Source organism: Vitis vinifera, chromosome 16 (assembly GCF_030704535.1).
Source record: "Vitis vinifera cultivar Pinot Noir 40024 chromosome 16, ASM3070453v1".
Lineage (NCBI taxonomy): Eukaryota > Viridiplantae > Streptophyta > Magnoliopsida > Vitales > Vitaceae > Vitis > Vitis vinifera.
Genome location: NC_081820.1, coordinates 6,936,923 through 6,955,214, shown reverse-complemented (window position 1 = coordinate 6,955,214; position 18,292 = coordinate 6,936,923). Strand labels below are relative to the sequence as shown.

The 18,292-nt window shown below is 28.8% G+C and overlaps 1 protein-coding gene across 1 annotated transcript in view; it reads right to left on the bottom strand.

Annotated features, from left to right (window-relative positions):
* Positions 1-11,613, bottom strand: part of LOC100254297 (cuscuta receptor 1) — a 35,320-nt gene extending 23,707 nt beyond the window's left edge. Inside the window, exons 1-3 of the mRNA XM_010663954.3 lie at positions 11,137-11,613; positions 10,441-10,596; positions 4,259-4,324 (exon numbers count right to left, since the gene is read on the bottom strand). The gene's annotated coding sequence lies outside the window, so the exon portion shown is untranslated. The remainder of the gene's footprint in view (positions 1-4,258; positions 4,325-10,440; positions 10,597-11,136) is intronic.
* Between the last annotated feature and the right edge of the window lie 6,679 nt (positions 11,614-18,292).

Sequence of the window (18,292 nt, the reverse complement as noted above, 5' to 3'; positions counted from 1 at the left end):
AAGCTCAATGCTACTAATGGGGATATGTTTAATAGGTGGTATGTAGTTTTAGTAGCTTCACCTCAAAACAACTCAGGTAACTTTGTAGTCTTTATAATACACTTGACCTTCTTAATGATGGTGTGATTCATCCTTTTAGCTAACCCATTATGTTTTGGAGTACCAATGACTGTTTTTTCATGCCTAATACTGTTCTTAGAGCAGTAAGCTTTAAATTCCCTTAAGGTGTAACCAACTTCATTATCAAACTTGAGTACTTCAATTTCTTCTCAGTATGTCTCTCAACCATGACATGAAATTGTAGAAAATATTGAAAACTTGATCATTTGACCTGAGTAGACAAATCTATACCTTTACCTTTAAGAGTTTCCATATCTATGAGCCACAAATATCAGAGCATATGAAGTTTAACTTCTCTAACTTCTTCTTAGAGCTATTGCCGAAAGAAACTCTATATTGTTTTCTAGTTAAATAATGACCATAAGAAGAAAATGATTCCTTTTTAGTTAAGGGACTAAGGACTTCCTTACTAAAACTTGAAATCCTTTCTCACTCATATGCCTCAAACTTTTATGGCATAACTCCAAGGAAGCACCTTTTGCAGCATATAACTCATTATTGTATACTTTTCTTTGGGTCTTGTACAAAGTGAAACATGATTATTATTTTTTAACAACCAATGAGGCCTTAGTGAGCTTCCATTGCCTTTGCCAAAGTGTCTTTCTTAATCCTACTTTTCCAAAGCAAATATCAAACATCATATTAAGGTATAAATATGGAACATGCCTTATATCTTTCAAAGTCAACTTACATCCCACATTGGTTTTAAAGTAAACATCACATATTTCTATAATCTTAGAGTGAATAGAATTTTTCATCTTAATTATGTTAAAGTCTCCAACTTTGTAGTAAATAAAGAAAAAAACTCTAAGTGAATAGCATGGTAGGAGGCTACATTGTCTACAAGTCACTCAACTCCTTGATCATCTATATGCAAATACTCATCTAAGAGTACTAAAACTTCATCACACTTACATACAACGGTTGTGGTACTCTTATCATATTCATTTTTCTTATTCAGCTTATTCAATTTCCTTTTCTAAATATGGATTTTTTTTATGCCATTGTTTATCATAATGAAAAGATTTAATTTTATCTTTGGATTAAGACCTTCCCTTAGACTTGTCATGACCTTTCTTTATTCTATTATTACTTTTTCCTCTTCTTTCTATGATGATACCTTTTGTATTTTCTGTCAAAAGTCTTCCTTCTTGTATTTTCTTTATATAAATTTCCCTTTAGAAGTTCCATAAACAATGCACTATTCAAAATAAAGTTACTGATAGTCATGTACAACAAAAGTTAGCTAATTATTTAGCAGTGAACATTGAAATAAAGAGGCTTGCATCTCATCATCTATCACTATTTTCATATCAACCAATTGATTTACAATACTCGAAAAAGCATCTAAGCGATCTATTTTAGAGTTCCTTCCTTTAACTTCATGTTCACTAACTTCTTCTACAAGAACATTTTATTCTCAACAATTTTTTTTTTCAAACACTGACTCCAACTTTTTCCAAAGATTATAGGCATTTGTTTCATTTTCTACTTGATGACCTAAGGCTATAACAATCCATTGCTTAATGCAAGCAATTGCTTTTTTAATTTGTTCATATTCTTTCATTCTATGTCAAAAATAGCATTGGGCCTAACTTTTTCACCCTTAAGACTATTAGATAAATCTTTAATGGTAATAAATTACCTTTTTATTCATCTTCTTTCATTCATTACGAGTATTCATTTCAATTATCATAGTTTGGGTATACGTGGATACATAAAGAGCATAAACATAGGACTCTTATGGCTTGATAAGTATGTTTGTAGTAGTTCATGAGTTTGCGCAACTTAGTAGTGGCTATGTTATATTACCTCCCTAATTAGTAAAATGACTTGTCTTGGTCATTAAATTGAGTCTGTAAGGTAAATTTGCTAATATGCATGTGTTGCACACTGAACAAGACTTATGGTGATGCGTGTCAGGTTTGCATTGATTAGAAATGCATATATCCTAGCTACTGCTATATTGGAAATGCTCTAATATGAGAGATCATAAAGCTCATGTATGGGTTAATCACCAATTTGAGTTGCAAAAGAGTGAGACCTTCTAGTGGTAGTATATTCTTGTGATCTTAGATGATCATTTATTCAACATATAGTAAGATGAATGCTCAATACAGATACCATAATTAATATCTTATTACAAATAATCATATCCCTTTGAGTAATCCTAATGTGAAATATCAAGTTGAATCCATGACCATGGTAATTCCATTAAGTTGGAAACTTGATATTTTATCCTAACAAATAAGGAAATATCAAATGATCATAGAAAAGATGAATTTGTAATTCAATGGAATCAAGATACATGCAATTTAATCGGTTGATAGGAAATCCTCACTAAATTATGGATATCAATTCATAGATAGCATATGGAATGAAATAGTAGGTCATGGATCCAACATATTATTAATTAATTAATTTCTTCATGTAATTTACATAAAATGTTGGAATGCAATTAACCTTCTATAGCGAGTGGAGATTAATTATTAAATAATGTCTTACTAAGTCCATGGGATTGAATCATTTTATGGGTCATAGTGGTCTCTACTCAAGCTAGCTATTATTCATGTGTGTTCATTGGAAGACTAAGTTTGACCAAGTGGTCTTGGGAGCATCATATGGACTAAAGCTAAGACTAGGCTCATTAAGGGTAACATGGTTATTTCACAATAACCCCTAAGGTCTATATAAAGCATTATTATGCTATATTGGAAAAGACTTGAAACCCTAGTAGCTACAAACCCATTCTTTTCCTCTCCCACCTTGCTCAAGATTTGATTACCCACACAATCAAGATGTACTAATCTAATAAGATCTAGGTGAAAGAGATTGAAGCTTTAATCTTTATGGATCTAAAAATAATATATATATATATATATATATATATATATATATATATATATATATATCTATATATATATATATATATATATAAACTTTATCTCTACATACTTTTAGACTGATAATATGAAGCTTATGCTGCTTTAATGCCATAATTTTGCAATCAAAATCTAAAAAATCAAGGCTTGATTCAGACACTAAATATGGCAATAAATAGAGGATCTAAAATAAAATCCTTTTAACTTTGTTGAAAGGGTCAAAGAAAAAAAAAAAGAAACTAAAAAAAAATACTCATTTTGTAATCTTGGGCTTAATGTGCACATGTGGGCTTTGACTTATCCCTCCACAAGCTTATAAGGCTTAGTAGTGGTATCAATATATGCCACTTTCTAAATCCATTTGGAAAGCAATCATTTATGTATAGACTTTTCTAATACATTCCAATGGTGTGCGTTGTCTTTTTACATGACCTAATTTCATTTCATAAGGAACCTCTAAAAAGATAAAGGAAGTTGTGTAATTTAAATATGTTTCAAAGAGCCTTAATCTGTGTTTGTCGCTAAGTGAACTCTACATCTCACAACAATATGATTTGGTTTTGAGGTGTGACAATTTGAATGTAACCTATCAATTTAATTCATTTTTTTTTATGCACAAACTAAGTATATTGAAATTGATTTTCATTTTGTGTAGAAAAGGTTCACAAGTGTTAGGTATTTGATGTCACCCTCTTGGAAATGATAGGTTGAGAAACATCCATAGGATGGGTGTGTAAGCCCTAAGGTGGTTAAATCTTGTTGTAAACCCTAGTGAGGTAAAATTTGAGGATAGATGTGTTGCAAGCCCTTATATGGTATGTTTTTTGTAAGCTCCATGATAGGTGTGCCAAGCCTTATAATGATATGATGTTAAACACCATAAAAATAGGTTTAACCTTCATTATCTAATTGGTGTTTTCATGAGATGGGTAAAATCTTGGGTCCAATAAGCATAAGGATGGGGTGTTGTAAACTATGGGGATGATTAGCCTAGGAATGATGATGTCATATCAAATGCTACAAAAAGAAAAAGTACTTTAGCCTCCCTTCATTAGCAACCACTTGGTTTTCTAAATCTTAGGATAGTAAGTAATGTTGAAGCCAATAATGGATCCGAATCACAAAATTGGCATGGGCTACAAGAACATCACAAAATGATGGCTCAAGAAATAACTTCAAAGTGGCAAAGCCTAGAATCAACAAATGAAATGGATCACAACTAGTAAGAGGCTCATAATCAAATTTTTATAACATACCTTTCATTTTCATAGATCCTGATTGGCCAAGATCTAACACTTCCAAGTTAGTTAAATTAGCTAAATCTGCAACAAAGACAAAAATAAAACAATAAAAAATAAAAAATAAAAAATAAAAAATAAAAAATAAAAAATAAAAAATACAAAACTTTAGGAGAAGAACTCAACAAAAGAGATATAAGCAGTGCCACAATATATCAGTGAGTCCTACTGAGAATGTATCTTAAATAACATAACTACTTAGTTTCATGTTAGAGGCATAATGGTTGAAATTTTCATAAACTAGAAAACATGATAAATATAATGTTAATAAAAAGAAATTGATTTAATTATAGATAATCAATTATATAGTTAAAAAAAAAAGATATTAGTAAAAGAAAGAGATCATGCATGCTTTTTCTACTCTTTTGTTTAGGACTGATCATCAATTTTATAGTTAAGAAAAGATCTAAAAGAAGTGATGGGTCATATATGCTTTCTTCATCCTCTTTTGGCCAAGATGGGTCTTAAAAGCCATTGTTAGGAAATGTTCATAGTATTTTTTAGAAAGTTACGCTAACATACCAAGAAAAAAAAAGGTATTTGCTTGATTAAAATATGAACTTAAGGTTTTTTTTTTCAACAAAATCTGAAAAGACTTGAATTTGACTTAAATTTAAGTCATATTCAACTAAATATAATTATTTTTTACATATAGCTAATTTCAACTAAATATAATTATTTTTTATTAGTATATGAATACTGTTAAGTGTTAAAGTGTTTGTTTATTAATGTTTAAATACTACATGTGTTAAATCTATTTGTCTTTACATATTAAAATATCTGTAAAATAAATTCATATATATTTTTGTTTTAATTTGAAAAAAATAGTAATTTAACATATTTCTAAATATCCCAAAATATCATAATTTATTCTATAATAAAAATTTAAAAATGATCAATTATATAATTAGAAGAATATTGGTAATTGGAGAATAACTAGGATTTCTAATAATCCAGATTGCTAAAAAATTGTTAGAAACTTGTCAAGCTAACACTTGTGTTTTATATGGTGTGTCTTTAGATTTATGGATTTGTAATTGAAATACATGTTAATTGTTAGAATTAATTCATTAATTTTTGGATTTTAATTTGAGAAAGAGTATCAAATCCTAATTTTTTATTTTTTAAAATTAACTACAATTGTTGATTTTAGTAGAGTGTGAATTATGTTTTGAATTTTGAATTAAAAAAAATCAATGGAATTGCTGTTATTATTTTTTTTATAAAATAAAAATAATGAAATATTAAAATTGCATGGTAAATTATTTTATAATTTAAATTGAATTTTTATTTTATTTTTAGTATTGTCTATTTTTATTTTTTTAATGAAGAATTTATAGAATTACAAAAATTTAATTTTGTTGAGAATTGGATAAATTATAAGACAAAAAAAATCTACAAGTGATAGAATTTTGGTTTAGCTTTTGCCTATATTAATCTCTTATCCAAGCTAAGTGATTTATATGTTATCAATTTCCTTTTTCCAGAAACAACTTAGCAAAAAAATTGTTTCAATGTTTTTTGAGAAAAAAAAAAGACAAAAGCAAATTATATTTTAGTCATATTTGATTTCTTTTTTTCTTGATGAAAACTTTACTAATTTGTAGTAAGTGCATTTCTCATTCAAATGGCACAAAATTAAGGTAGTTTAATTTGTTTTTAAAATTATAATTATTAAAATGGTAAAAAATGAATTTAATTTTATTTTGTATGAGAAATTGAATTTGAATGTTATAACAAAGCCAAAGGTTAACAAAAGGTAAATGAAAAGTGACTTTTTCCTTAATATAAAAAAGGTAAAAAAAAAAAAAACCTTTTCCATTAAGAAAAAAATCGTCTTTATAGAGTGGTAAAATTTTTTAACTACTTATTAATCATCATGCATCATAAAAAATGTAGAAGAAAACAATAAGTGTATCAAAATAAAAATCAATTGATAATAATTCTATTAAAACCAAATTGTGACGCTTGTCACATGACTCCACACAAAAGGAAGATAAGTTGTCTTCAAATTAAATAAAAAACTAAGTTATAATTAAAATATAATAATCAAAATAAATAAAAATGGTGAATTTGATAAGTGAAAAGGTGAGTATCAGTTCTCATTTAACGAGTTGAGTGCATAAGGAGTTATACGGAATATTCAAGTCTTGAGTTCCTTACAAGTTGATGAGTTTGTTCACAACTAGTTCATGGACATAGGTTATCTATTAGAAGCTATAGTGCATTGCCTCATAATGGGTGGGATGACCTTTTGTTGGTTATCAAGATGAGTTTCCTATAATGAGTGTATTAGTGTATATGATTACACATTGGATAGGACCTATGAAGGGTTGTTACTAAATGACTATCAGGTAGTCATGAGTGCTCCAATCTAGAATGTTGGATAGACTTTCAACCTTAAAAGAATATTGCATAAATGCTGAAGTCATCAATGACTTTGAGCTATGAGCAAGGTCTAGGAGTAATCATATATTCCCTATAGATCAGACAATTGATAGTTTAGGCGGGTGAGAACAAATATTCTTAATAAAGACACTATGATATCTCATGGATTTGAGATATTATATCTTCTTGGGTGATTCTAAGGATTTAAAATCTGAAATCTATGACCTTAGTAATTCCTTTGGTAGAATTTTGACATTTTATTTATGAATAAGAACATGTCAATTGATCATGATATAGGTGGATCTAAGACTTAAAAATTAAGAGTTAATCTTAAGAGGTTGATAACTACTACCTTGTTAGATTATAGACATCACTTTATGGGGAATCTACATGCAATTGATAGTAGGTCACATACCCAAGAAATTAATTAACTAATAATTAATTTAATGTCATAGAATACTAGAGCACAATGGACACTCTTTAATGGAGTGTCAAGTCAACTTCAAAATTTTGAATCCAAGGAAGTCAGTGTTTTCCTTTGGGTCCTAATTGTCCCCGTTTGAGCTCACATTAGCACATGGATTAAGGGAAATATATATATTTAATTATGAGTGTGCATAAGCATAACCACGTAAGTGATTTTGCATAAGCATAAAGTTGTATAAGTGTCTATAGTTAAGTGATTTATGGTCTCTACTTAGGCTATTTAATTAATTAAATAGGATCCATTAGGGCTATAAATTAAGTGGCATAAGCCCATTAAACGGGTTCTAATCACTTAAGCCTAGTTATCTGTCTATATAAACCCTTTTAGGTTTATGGTTATATAATCTTTGTTCTTCCATTCATTGGAGAGAAACCTTAGCCACTACCATACCTTCTAGCAAGAGTAGACCACACTTCTCATGTCATGATATAAAAGAGCTATTGGGTGGAAGATTAGCTTGGTATTTGAGAAAGCTTCTTTGATTTGGATGTTTTAAGAACATTCAAATCTAGGTATATTACTGTAAACACCTTATAAAATTTTAATAACTGTTAATTCTTTTGCGTAAGATCTTAGGTGCATGCACCTTATTAGAGCTTGGGATACCAACCACCAAGTCATCATTGAATCTCAATTAAAATTTGTTCTAAGAACATGTGTTTCCCCCCCTTGCATAGAAATCAAGTCTATGTTTGACACACATAATTCTTCATCAATCTTATGAAAGAATATCAAATACAATACAAAATTATCATTCATCCACCTTCAAGGCTTAATATCAAAACACATTCAACGGATTTTCTTTTGTTCTTTAAAATACTTAGGATAAATCATCTTTTGACTTTCAAGAGCTTAGACTATGTATGTCACAAAAGAAAAATAATATTTGTTAAGTTAAAAACTTGAAAGGAAACATAGGCAAAAGTTAGGACATGCTCACAAGATGAATAGAGAAAAGGCTTGATAAAAGTTAAAGTAAAAAGCATAAAAAAGTGAAAAAAAAAAGAGAAAAATTTATTTCAACTATGTTATGACTTGATCTTTTTTGGGTACATAAGCAATTTGGAAAATATTTCAAATTTTGTCAATATTTCAAACTAGATGAGTTCTAATACCACTCAAATTATGTTAATGAACTCCATTAATAAAGTTTTTTTAAAAATTTGTTCACTCTTTACATGGAAGTTATACCCATGAACAACTTTGAAGGGAGCATTTGTAGATTGGTAAAAAAATTTAATCACTTATTAATTGTCACATGTCACAAACTAATATACAATAAAAAATAAGTGTAACAAAATAAAAATCATCACTTGGCAATAATTCTATCAAATCAAATTGTGACACATGTCACATGGCCCACATGAAAGGAGGACAAGTTGTGTTCAAATTAAATAAAGATCGAAATAAAAATTTTGGTAAGTAAAATATACTTATCAAAATAAATAAAAATAGCGAATTTGATAAATGAAAAAGTAAGTATAAATTCTTATTAAAAAATAAATTATAAAATTTCCAAATATGCTTTGCCAAGTTTCCTAAAATTAATTTTAAATTAAAGAATAATTTTTCAAGGGTTAAGTTTATCTAAATATATCTTAAAATATCTTCAAATGTCAAACTTAATTAAGGAATAATATATATCTATAAAGTATAAGGAAAACTATCTAAACATGTCCCTCTTAACCTCTATATCCTTAGCTTTCAAAATCACATGGATAGAGAAGAGAAGACTTCCACACTCCCTCAAGAATTCAAGGAATTCTTCAAAGCCTTTAAGATTTGAAGATTCGAAGATCAAGACTTCATAAATCTTAAGATTAAGCCTTCAAAGATCTAAAGAACAAATTTGAGGTGTCTTTAATCTAAGATCAAGCATTTATGCCGACCAGTGAAAGTGAGTAGCACCAAAGTCTTAAGTTTGACCTAAGACACACCAAGGTTCAAGCTTGAGTCAAGATAAGCCAAAGTTCATGCCCAAACTAAGACACACCAAAGTCTAAGCCCATGTTGATGACAAGTCAAAGTTCAAGCTTAGCTTAAGATACGTCAAAGTCCAAGCCTATATTGAAGGCAAGCCAATGTTTAGGCTTGACCTAAGACCTGCTAAAGTCCAAACCTAAGTTAAAGATACGCCAAAGCCCAAGTCTCGACCAAGACATGCCAAGGTCTAAATTGAGTCAAGGCCCAAGTAAAATTTCTTATCAAAAGAATCAAAAGAATAACTAGAGATTTTACCCCATTCTTGAAATTAATAAAATCTTGATTGGACTGCATATTTTTCTTTAAGATCAATTTGTGTCTAAAATCTTTAAAAAATGTGATTAGTTAAAAAATAAAAGCCTTTAAAAATGTCTTAAGTCTTAAAACAATAAAAACAAACAATCGAATATGTGATTGTTTTATCTTTTTTAATCAAACAACCCTTGTTAATATATATATATATATATATATATATATATATATATATATTCCAAATATTAAGAGAGTGTTCAATAAAACTTATTACTTACTACTTAATACCTAAAGTTAACTTTAAGTTTAATTAGTTGATTTAAAACTTATTGTTTGATTTTTAATTTAAGCCTTTTTTTTAAAATAAAAGTAACTTAATTTTTTTTCTATATTATCAAATTGGTATATTTACCTTTATTGATTTTAATCAATATTTATCATCATTAATTTTAATTAATATTAATCTTAAAGAATGAATTTGTTTATTAAATATTTGTATTAAAACTATTGTAGATATATAAAATAACTACAAGTCAAGGATGTAAAGTCATGATTGTAAAATAAACTCTCACTGGATATGGGTAAATAAGACAAAAGATATATGGGTAAATAAGACAAAAGATATTTAAGGTTGAGAATAAGTTAATCATTTTAACTTAATAGTTAAAAATTATTTTAAAATTTAAACTATATATGATATTAAATTATTTCATTTAATATGTTTAATCTATTTAATAAATTAAATTAAATTACTAAGTCATTAAGTTAATTTATCAAAACTACATGATTTCCAAGAACAAAATGGAGACACCAAGAAAAGAAAACATTACACCCTTTGACATTTTTCTCTTTTGCTCTTTTTATGTAACTAAATGTAGGACATGGAAGATAATTTAAGAAGTGGATATTAAAGAGAAAGATACCAAGAAAAGAGAAAATAAAGATTAGTTTAATGAAAACCAAGGAAAGATATATGCCTCACTAGCTAATATTCATAATGCATCTTTTATGAAAATTGAATTGAACATACCTCTGTCAAGATAAGATCCTTCCAATTTGGTTTCTCTAAGAATCAAAACTCTAAGAGATGTGAGAGCACCCACAGATGGAAAAATGCTGTTGTTGAAATAATTCTGACCAATATTTAACATCTCCAACTTCTTCAAACCCTTCAACTTTTCAAAGCCTACAATAAGAGTATAATCAAAGAAATCATGTGGGGAGAAATTGTATTTTTACAATATCATAATTTTTAAATTTATAATATTTTTCGAGGTATAGCTCAAAAGTTATCTTTTGAAGCAATAAACTTAAATCAAAAGTTGTTTTTTTACGGTATCAGAATTTTTGTTGAAAAGTTATCTTTTGAAGCGATAACTTAAATTTAAGTTTAATCTTAAAAAATGAAAGTTGTTTTTTACAAAAAATAACTTAAAAATTTAATACTTAAATTAAAGTTATGTTTTCAATTATTGTAGATTGTAAAATATTTTTCGATTATCATTTTCAAAAAAATAATTTTTAAAAGTATGTATTTTTTTTTTCAAAAAAAAGAAAAAACAAGAACCCGTGGGTCCTTTCAGTTTAAAAAACCATGAAAATCAACATCAAGAAGGATTTTAAAGATAAATAAATGTTGGAATGAATAGGAAGAATTCGAATAGTTCTTAAATGCTAAATCATGATCATTACAAAACTCTAAAAGAAGGAGAGAGAAAAAATATACCTTGATCCTCAAGGGAGTCAGCAAACCAATTTTCAGATAGGTCCAGGCTCACCAATTCTTCAAATGGATGGAACAATGAAACATTTAAAAACCATGTTTTCTTCGGCGGCGCCAGACCATAAACTCGATGATAAAATTCGATTTGCCGTATGTTGTTGAGGGAGAGCTGGGTTACAGTGCCGGTTGTAGAGTTGCAGACGACTCGCTCCCAATAACAGCAGTCACTCTCCTCATCATTAACCCATGAAGGAAGAAGCCGATCTGCGTCTTCATTATTTGATCTCAGGAACCGCTTGAATTCCAAGAGACCCATCCTCTCCTTTTCAAGACAACACTTATATCCATGGATTTGAATCAAAATCATCAAAGCCCATATCCAGCTCCTATCCCACAAGCCCTCCATGGAGTTCCAAGAACACCTTCACCTTCACCTCTTTAATTGCCAAGTATATATATAGAAAATATTTTTCTTACTCATTTAGTTATTTGGCAAACTCTTACATAGAACATTTAATATATATATATTGAAAAGAGATTGTTCTTTTAAATAAATTTGAGGTATTCGAAGGATAATTTTTTATGAAAAGGTCCCCACGATGTGGAAATGATATTTTTTCCATGAAGACTTTCCCATATGAAAAGGACTTTCCCACATGAAAAGGATAATTTTTTCCATGAAGACTTTCCCACATGAAAAGGATAATTTTTTCCTTGAAGACTTGTTAGTTGTGGAAATTTTTGTAATCAGTTGTCCAAATTGTCTTACCAATTTTAACTCAATTTCAAACTGTACTCAATTTCTGGTGTTAAATTATATTAAAAATTCTTCAGCCGTGTCTGTCCAAGTATTTTTGACCAAAACACAGCTATGAAATTTTTTTTCCATGAAGACTTTCCCATGAAAAGGATAATTTTTTCCTTGAAGACTTGTTAGTTGTGGAAATTTTTGTAATCAGTTGTCCAAATTGTCTTACCAATTTCAAACTGTACTCAATTTCTCGTGTTAAATTATATTAAAAATTCCTCAGCCGTGTCTATCCAAGTATTTTTGACCAAAACACAGCTATGAAAAAATTGGTTCTTGTGTCAGCTTTAAATAATAGCACCGGTCAATTTAAGCGACTGCAGCTATCGGTCAACATGAATTAATGGAAAGAGAAAAGACACGTCCTGGTCTGTCCAGTGGGTCAACAATTGTAGGCTCCCGTATGAATTGCACCAACAATGGAAGAAAGAGAATTCATAAAACAAAATAATTTGGTGGTTGTTTTGTATTGTTTAAAAGAAAGAAGATTATAAAGCTGGCTAAAAGCAAGGATTGAAATGTGGAGATTTATCCATGGAGTAAATAGAATGCATAGATTTGTAATAACTAAGGGTCTCCAACGGGCGGGCCGGGCCGGGCCGAGCTCAAATGCTAGGCCCGCGGCCCGGCCTATGAGCCCGCGGGCTGGCAGGCGGGCCGGGCCGCGGGCTTTTTTAAATAAGCCAAAATGGCTTTTAAATAAAGGAAGGAAGAGGGGGGCTTCGAACCCCTCCCCCCTCAAGCTTAAATTTCAAGGCTCTAACCAACTGAACTACATTTCTTTTGTGCTTATTAAATGAATTAGTTATATATATATAAAAATATAATATATTATTTTTTTTAAAAAAATTAAAGGCGGGCCTACAGGCCGGCCCGCCGGGCCTAAATTTAGGCCCGCGGCCCGGCCCGCCCATAAACGGGCTCGGGCCGGGCCGGGCCTAAAGCGAGCCGCGGGCCGCGGGCTTTTTGGAGACCCCTAGTAATAACAGTTTTACAATATTTCGATTTGAACCGGTGGTACGAGGATTTTCAGTCCTTAGTTCTACTAGTTGAGCTATCTTGACCATTCCTTATGCATTATCCTTATTTTACTACAAGGTTTGATTTATGTCAATTAAAAATAAAAATCGAAAGAATATTACAAAAGAAAAAAGGTGTTATCAAATAAATTTTGTAAGTTTATATGTACTAGGAATCATTCAAATGCGTTTATCATTTATCATATATATCAAACATATTATCAAAATTTATGTAAGAGCGGGATTTGACTGTTGCTATATAATCACATTTTTTTTTTGCCATAATTATTCACTCAACACATTTTTTTTCCCTTGATTTTGAATCAGCTAGCAGGTAAGGACATGGGGAAAAATTCCTTCAACTATTTACAAGTTTGTTATGCGATATTATATTTTTGCATCATTCTTCTGCTTTTCTTACTTTGTTCATCAATGAATTTTGTTGGTTACTAAAGGGCTTTGGAATTTGAGCCTTTTAATATGATAATTGAATTTGTTTAGATTTTAATGTTTATATGGTGTTCTTTATGAAAAAATGTTTTTTTGTAATCTACTATTTTCTCTCGTTTACACTACATTTTATTTGATTTGATCTTTGTGCATTCATTTTACCTAGAAGAGATACTAAAAAACTTGAAATATTTAGTTTGATGAATTTATCTCTCACTTAATATGATATCATACATAATTATCTAAAGGTAAAAATTTGACAATTATAAAAATATTTTATATAATATTTTATATAGTATTAAAGATCCTAATTAATTTTTCATACTAATATTATTACCACCCAATATCATTTTCAACTTCTTAAACAATAATAATATAATTTAATGAATTTTCAAAATTTTTATAAACTCATATTTCTTCCGAATCTTATTATAACAATTTATTTCTTTTGTATACTTAAACTAAATTAAATCTTTTATTAAAAAATTATTATTATTATTATTACTATATTTTTCAATACCCAACAACACCCAAACAATTTTACTGTACATCACTCGTAAGCATCCAAATCACACAATTCTAACTATTATTATTATTATTATTATTATTATTATTATTATTAATCTCAATATCCCCTCTTACTTAACAAAATACCCCATGTACTTTTAACAACTCCAACAACCCCACTAACTCTACTTATTATTATTATTTTAATTTATTCCACTACCACCCTTTGCCTTTCACAGTTTGATATTTATTATTTAATTTTTAAAATTTCAATGTTTAGATCTATTCATTTAAAAAAATTTTGAATTTCCCTATTTTCATCAATAAAACAACCTATATTCATAATTTCAATATTTTGATCTTAAAATAAATTAACCTTAATCTAGATTAAAATTTTCTAAAGAATATCTAATATATTAAAAAATAACTAACGAATATAATATATTAATCTAAGGTTAGAATCTTACCTGAAAAAAAATCTGAACTTCAAACTCTAGACCTCCAAACCTTTAGCGTACGTTATCCAATTATCTAATTTTTGGTTAATAAAATTTTCTAAATAAAGAAGATAAGAGGAAAATTTAATTTATATCTAGATTATTAATTGTAAAATGACTCTTTTATCTTTAATGAGTTTAATTAATTAATTAATTAATTTATAATTTACTATTTTGCCCCTAAAGTTTATTTAAGGGATTTACACTTGTATGCCTGGCTTTGAATCAAAATCATCGAAGCCCATATCCGGCTCCTATTCCACAAGCCCTCCATTGAGTTCCAAGAACACCTTCACCTCCCCCTTATGAGTTTTAATTTGCTAAGTCTTCTCCGAGATATGTAGAAAATTGACATTTTTTTTTCACTTGTTTTATTAGAATTATTTTAAAAGATGATTATGTAAATATATATAATAATTAAAAATAAAGTTTTAGATATAAAAATTATTTTTAAAACATATTTAAAATATTTAAAATAAATTAAAAATATTTTAGGTTCCCAAACAACCTTTGGTTCTATAAAATATTATAAAACAATTTTTAAAAACTAATATTTTTAGAATTGTTTTAAAAAATAGTTACCAAACAGGGCTTAGTTATTTGACAAACTCTTACATAGGATACTTTTTTTATATTTAATATATATATATTGAAACAAAATTATTTAAAAAAAATAAAATTGAGGTATTTTAAATTATTTTTGTGAAATATTTTGAGCAATAATTGAAGATGAAAAATATTTTAAAATCTTTTATAGTATATCTCCAACTTTTTTAGTAATTCTTAAAATTATATTTTAAAAATTGTTTTTAAAAATATTTCAAATAGATTCAATGAATTTTTTTTATACAAAAATCCCACCATTTGGAGTTCATATTTCCATCAGGACTATAATTCTTAAATTATATTTTAAAAACGGTATTTGAAAAAATTTCAAAGATTCGAAGGATAAATTTTTATGAAAAGGTCCCCCACCATGTGGAAATTATATTTTTTTCCATGAAAAGATAAATTTTTTCCATGAAAAGATAATTTTTTCCATGAAGACCTTTATGTTGTGGAAATTTTTGTAATCAGTTGTCCTAATTGTCGTACCAATCTGAACTCAATTTCTCTTGTGCCAAATTATATTGAAAATTATTCAGCTGTGTTTGCATAAGTATTTTTGACCAAAACACAGTCATGAAAAAATTGAGAACCATTGAGAAAATTAATATCTATGGCCGTATTGGCTCTTGTATCAGTTTTTAGTAATTGCACTGGTCAACATGAACTAACGGAAAGAGAGAAGACACGTCCTGGTCTGTACAGTGGGTCAACAATTGTAGGTCTCGTATGAGCAACTATGTGTCTAACCATCGTTTGTCTGAATCAAATAAGTCATTTGTAAATCAATTATCTACTATAACTATTCCTAACAGTGTGCAGGAAGCCTTAGCTGATCCAATGTGGAAAGCAGCCATGAATGAAGATATGAAATCATTGCAGAAGAATAAAACATGGGAACTCGTAGAATGTCCACCAGGAAAGAAGCCAGTTGGGTGTCGTTGGATCTATACCGTGAAGTACAAAGTAGATGGTAGTATTGAACGATTTAAAACAAGATTGGTAGCAAAAGGGTACACTCAAACTTATGGAATTGACTACATAGAGACATTTGCATCTGTAGCTAAGATCAACATAGTTCGAGTATTACTATCTTTAGTTGCAAACCTAGATTGGCCATTACAACAGTTCGATGTGAAAAATGCCTTTTTGCATGACGAGTTATCTGAAGAAGTATATATGGATCTTCCACTAGGATGCATGGTGTCAGAAAAGCAATGTCAGAAGGTGTGCAAATTGAAGAAATCATTGTATAGGTTGAAGCAATCCTCGAGAGCATGGTTTGAAAGGTTCACAAAATCAATGAGAGCTTTTGGCTATCGTCAAAGTAATTCAGATCACACTTTGTTCCTGAAAAAGTAACATGGTAGGATTACGACACTCATCGTATATGTGGATGACATGGTAGTTACAGGAAATGATCCTGAAGAAAGAAAAGCTTTGCAAAATTATCTATCTAGAGAATTCGAAATGAAAGATCTAGGTCCTCTGAAATACTTTCTTGGGATTGAAGTTTCTCGATCAAGTGAAGGAATTTTTCTGTCTCAAAGAAAGTATGCCTTAGATCTTTTACAAGAGACTGGAGTGTCGGGATGTCAACTTGTTAATTCACCAATAGAAAAAGGTCTGAAATTGTGTGTTGAGCCTAATCAAGTATCAACCGATAAGGGAAGATACCAGAGACTTGTGGGGAGATTAATGTACTTAGCTCATACAAGACCATATATTGCTTATACATTGAGTGTAGTGAGTCAATACATGCATAATCCTGGAGAGCAACATATGAATGCAATCATGCGTATTTTGAGGTATTTGAAGAATGCTCCTGGGAAGGGAATTTTGTTCGCTAAAAATGTTGATCATCAGAGTATAGAAGTATATATTGATGTTGATTGGGCAGGTGCAGTGGATGATAGGTGATCTACATTTGGTTACTTTACCTCTGTAGGTGGTAATCTTGTGACATGGAAAAGTAAGAAGCAGAATGTCGTCGCTCGTTTAAGTGCAGAAGCGGAATTTAGAGGTATGACTCTAGGACTTTGTGAGGCATTATGACTAAGACTTCTTTTATAGGATTTAGGTTACCTATCTAGGTAACCAATTCGATTGTTTTGTAACAATAAAGCCGCATGTGACATTGCTCATAATCCAGTACAACATGATCGTACAAAGCATGTTGAGGTGGATAGATTCTTCATTAAGGAAAAGTTGGATGATAAGATTGTGGAATTGCCTAAGATTCGATCAGTAAATCAATTCGCCGATATCCTCACCAAAGTTGTCTCAAGTCAAGTGTTCTCAAAATTTTTAGACAAGTTGGGCATGTGTGACATCTATGAACCAACTTGAGGGGGAGTGTTGAGATATTAGGAATGCTTTCCTTATATCATTCTTTCCTTATATCATTCAGTGTTGAGATATTAGGAATGTTTAGATATTAGGAAAGTTGAGATATTAGGAATGTTGAGATATTAGAAAAGTTGAGATATTAGGATATTAGTTGTTATTTCCTTATATCATTATTTCCTTGTATCATTATTTCCCATTCTTAGAATGATGATTACCCTCTATATATACTCTGTACATGAACGAATGAAAGTATGAATGAAAAAAAACTACCATTTATCAATTTGAAGAGTTTTATTAGAATTATTTTAAAAGATAATTATGTAAATATATATAATGATTGAAAGTAAAGTTTTAGACATAAAAAGTATTTTTAAAACATATTTAAAATATTAAAAATAGATAAAAAATATTTTAGGTTCCAAACAACCTTTTGTTTTATAAAACATTATAAAACAATTTTAAAAAACTATTATCAAAAACTATTTTTTAGAACTATTTTAAAAAATAGTTACCAAACAAGACTTAATTATTTGGCAAACTCTTACATAGGATATTTTAAAAAAATAAAATTTTAAATTATTTGAGGTATTTTAAATTATTTTTTCTCAAATATTTTGAGCAATAATTGAAGATGAAAAATATTTTAAAATTTTTTATATTATATCTCCAACTTTTTTAGTAATTCTTAAAATTATATTTTAAAAATATTTCAAATAGATTCAATGAAATATTTTTTTATAATAAAATCCCACCATTTGGAGTTCATATTTCCACGAGGACTATAATTCTTAAATTATATTTTAAAAACGGTATTTGAAAAAATTTCAAAGATTCGAAGGATGAATTTTATGAAAAGGTCCCCCACCATGTGGAAATTATATTTTTTTCCATGAAAAGATAAATTTTTTCCATGAAAAGATAAT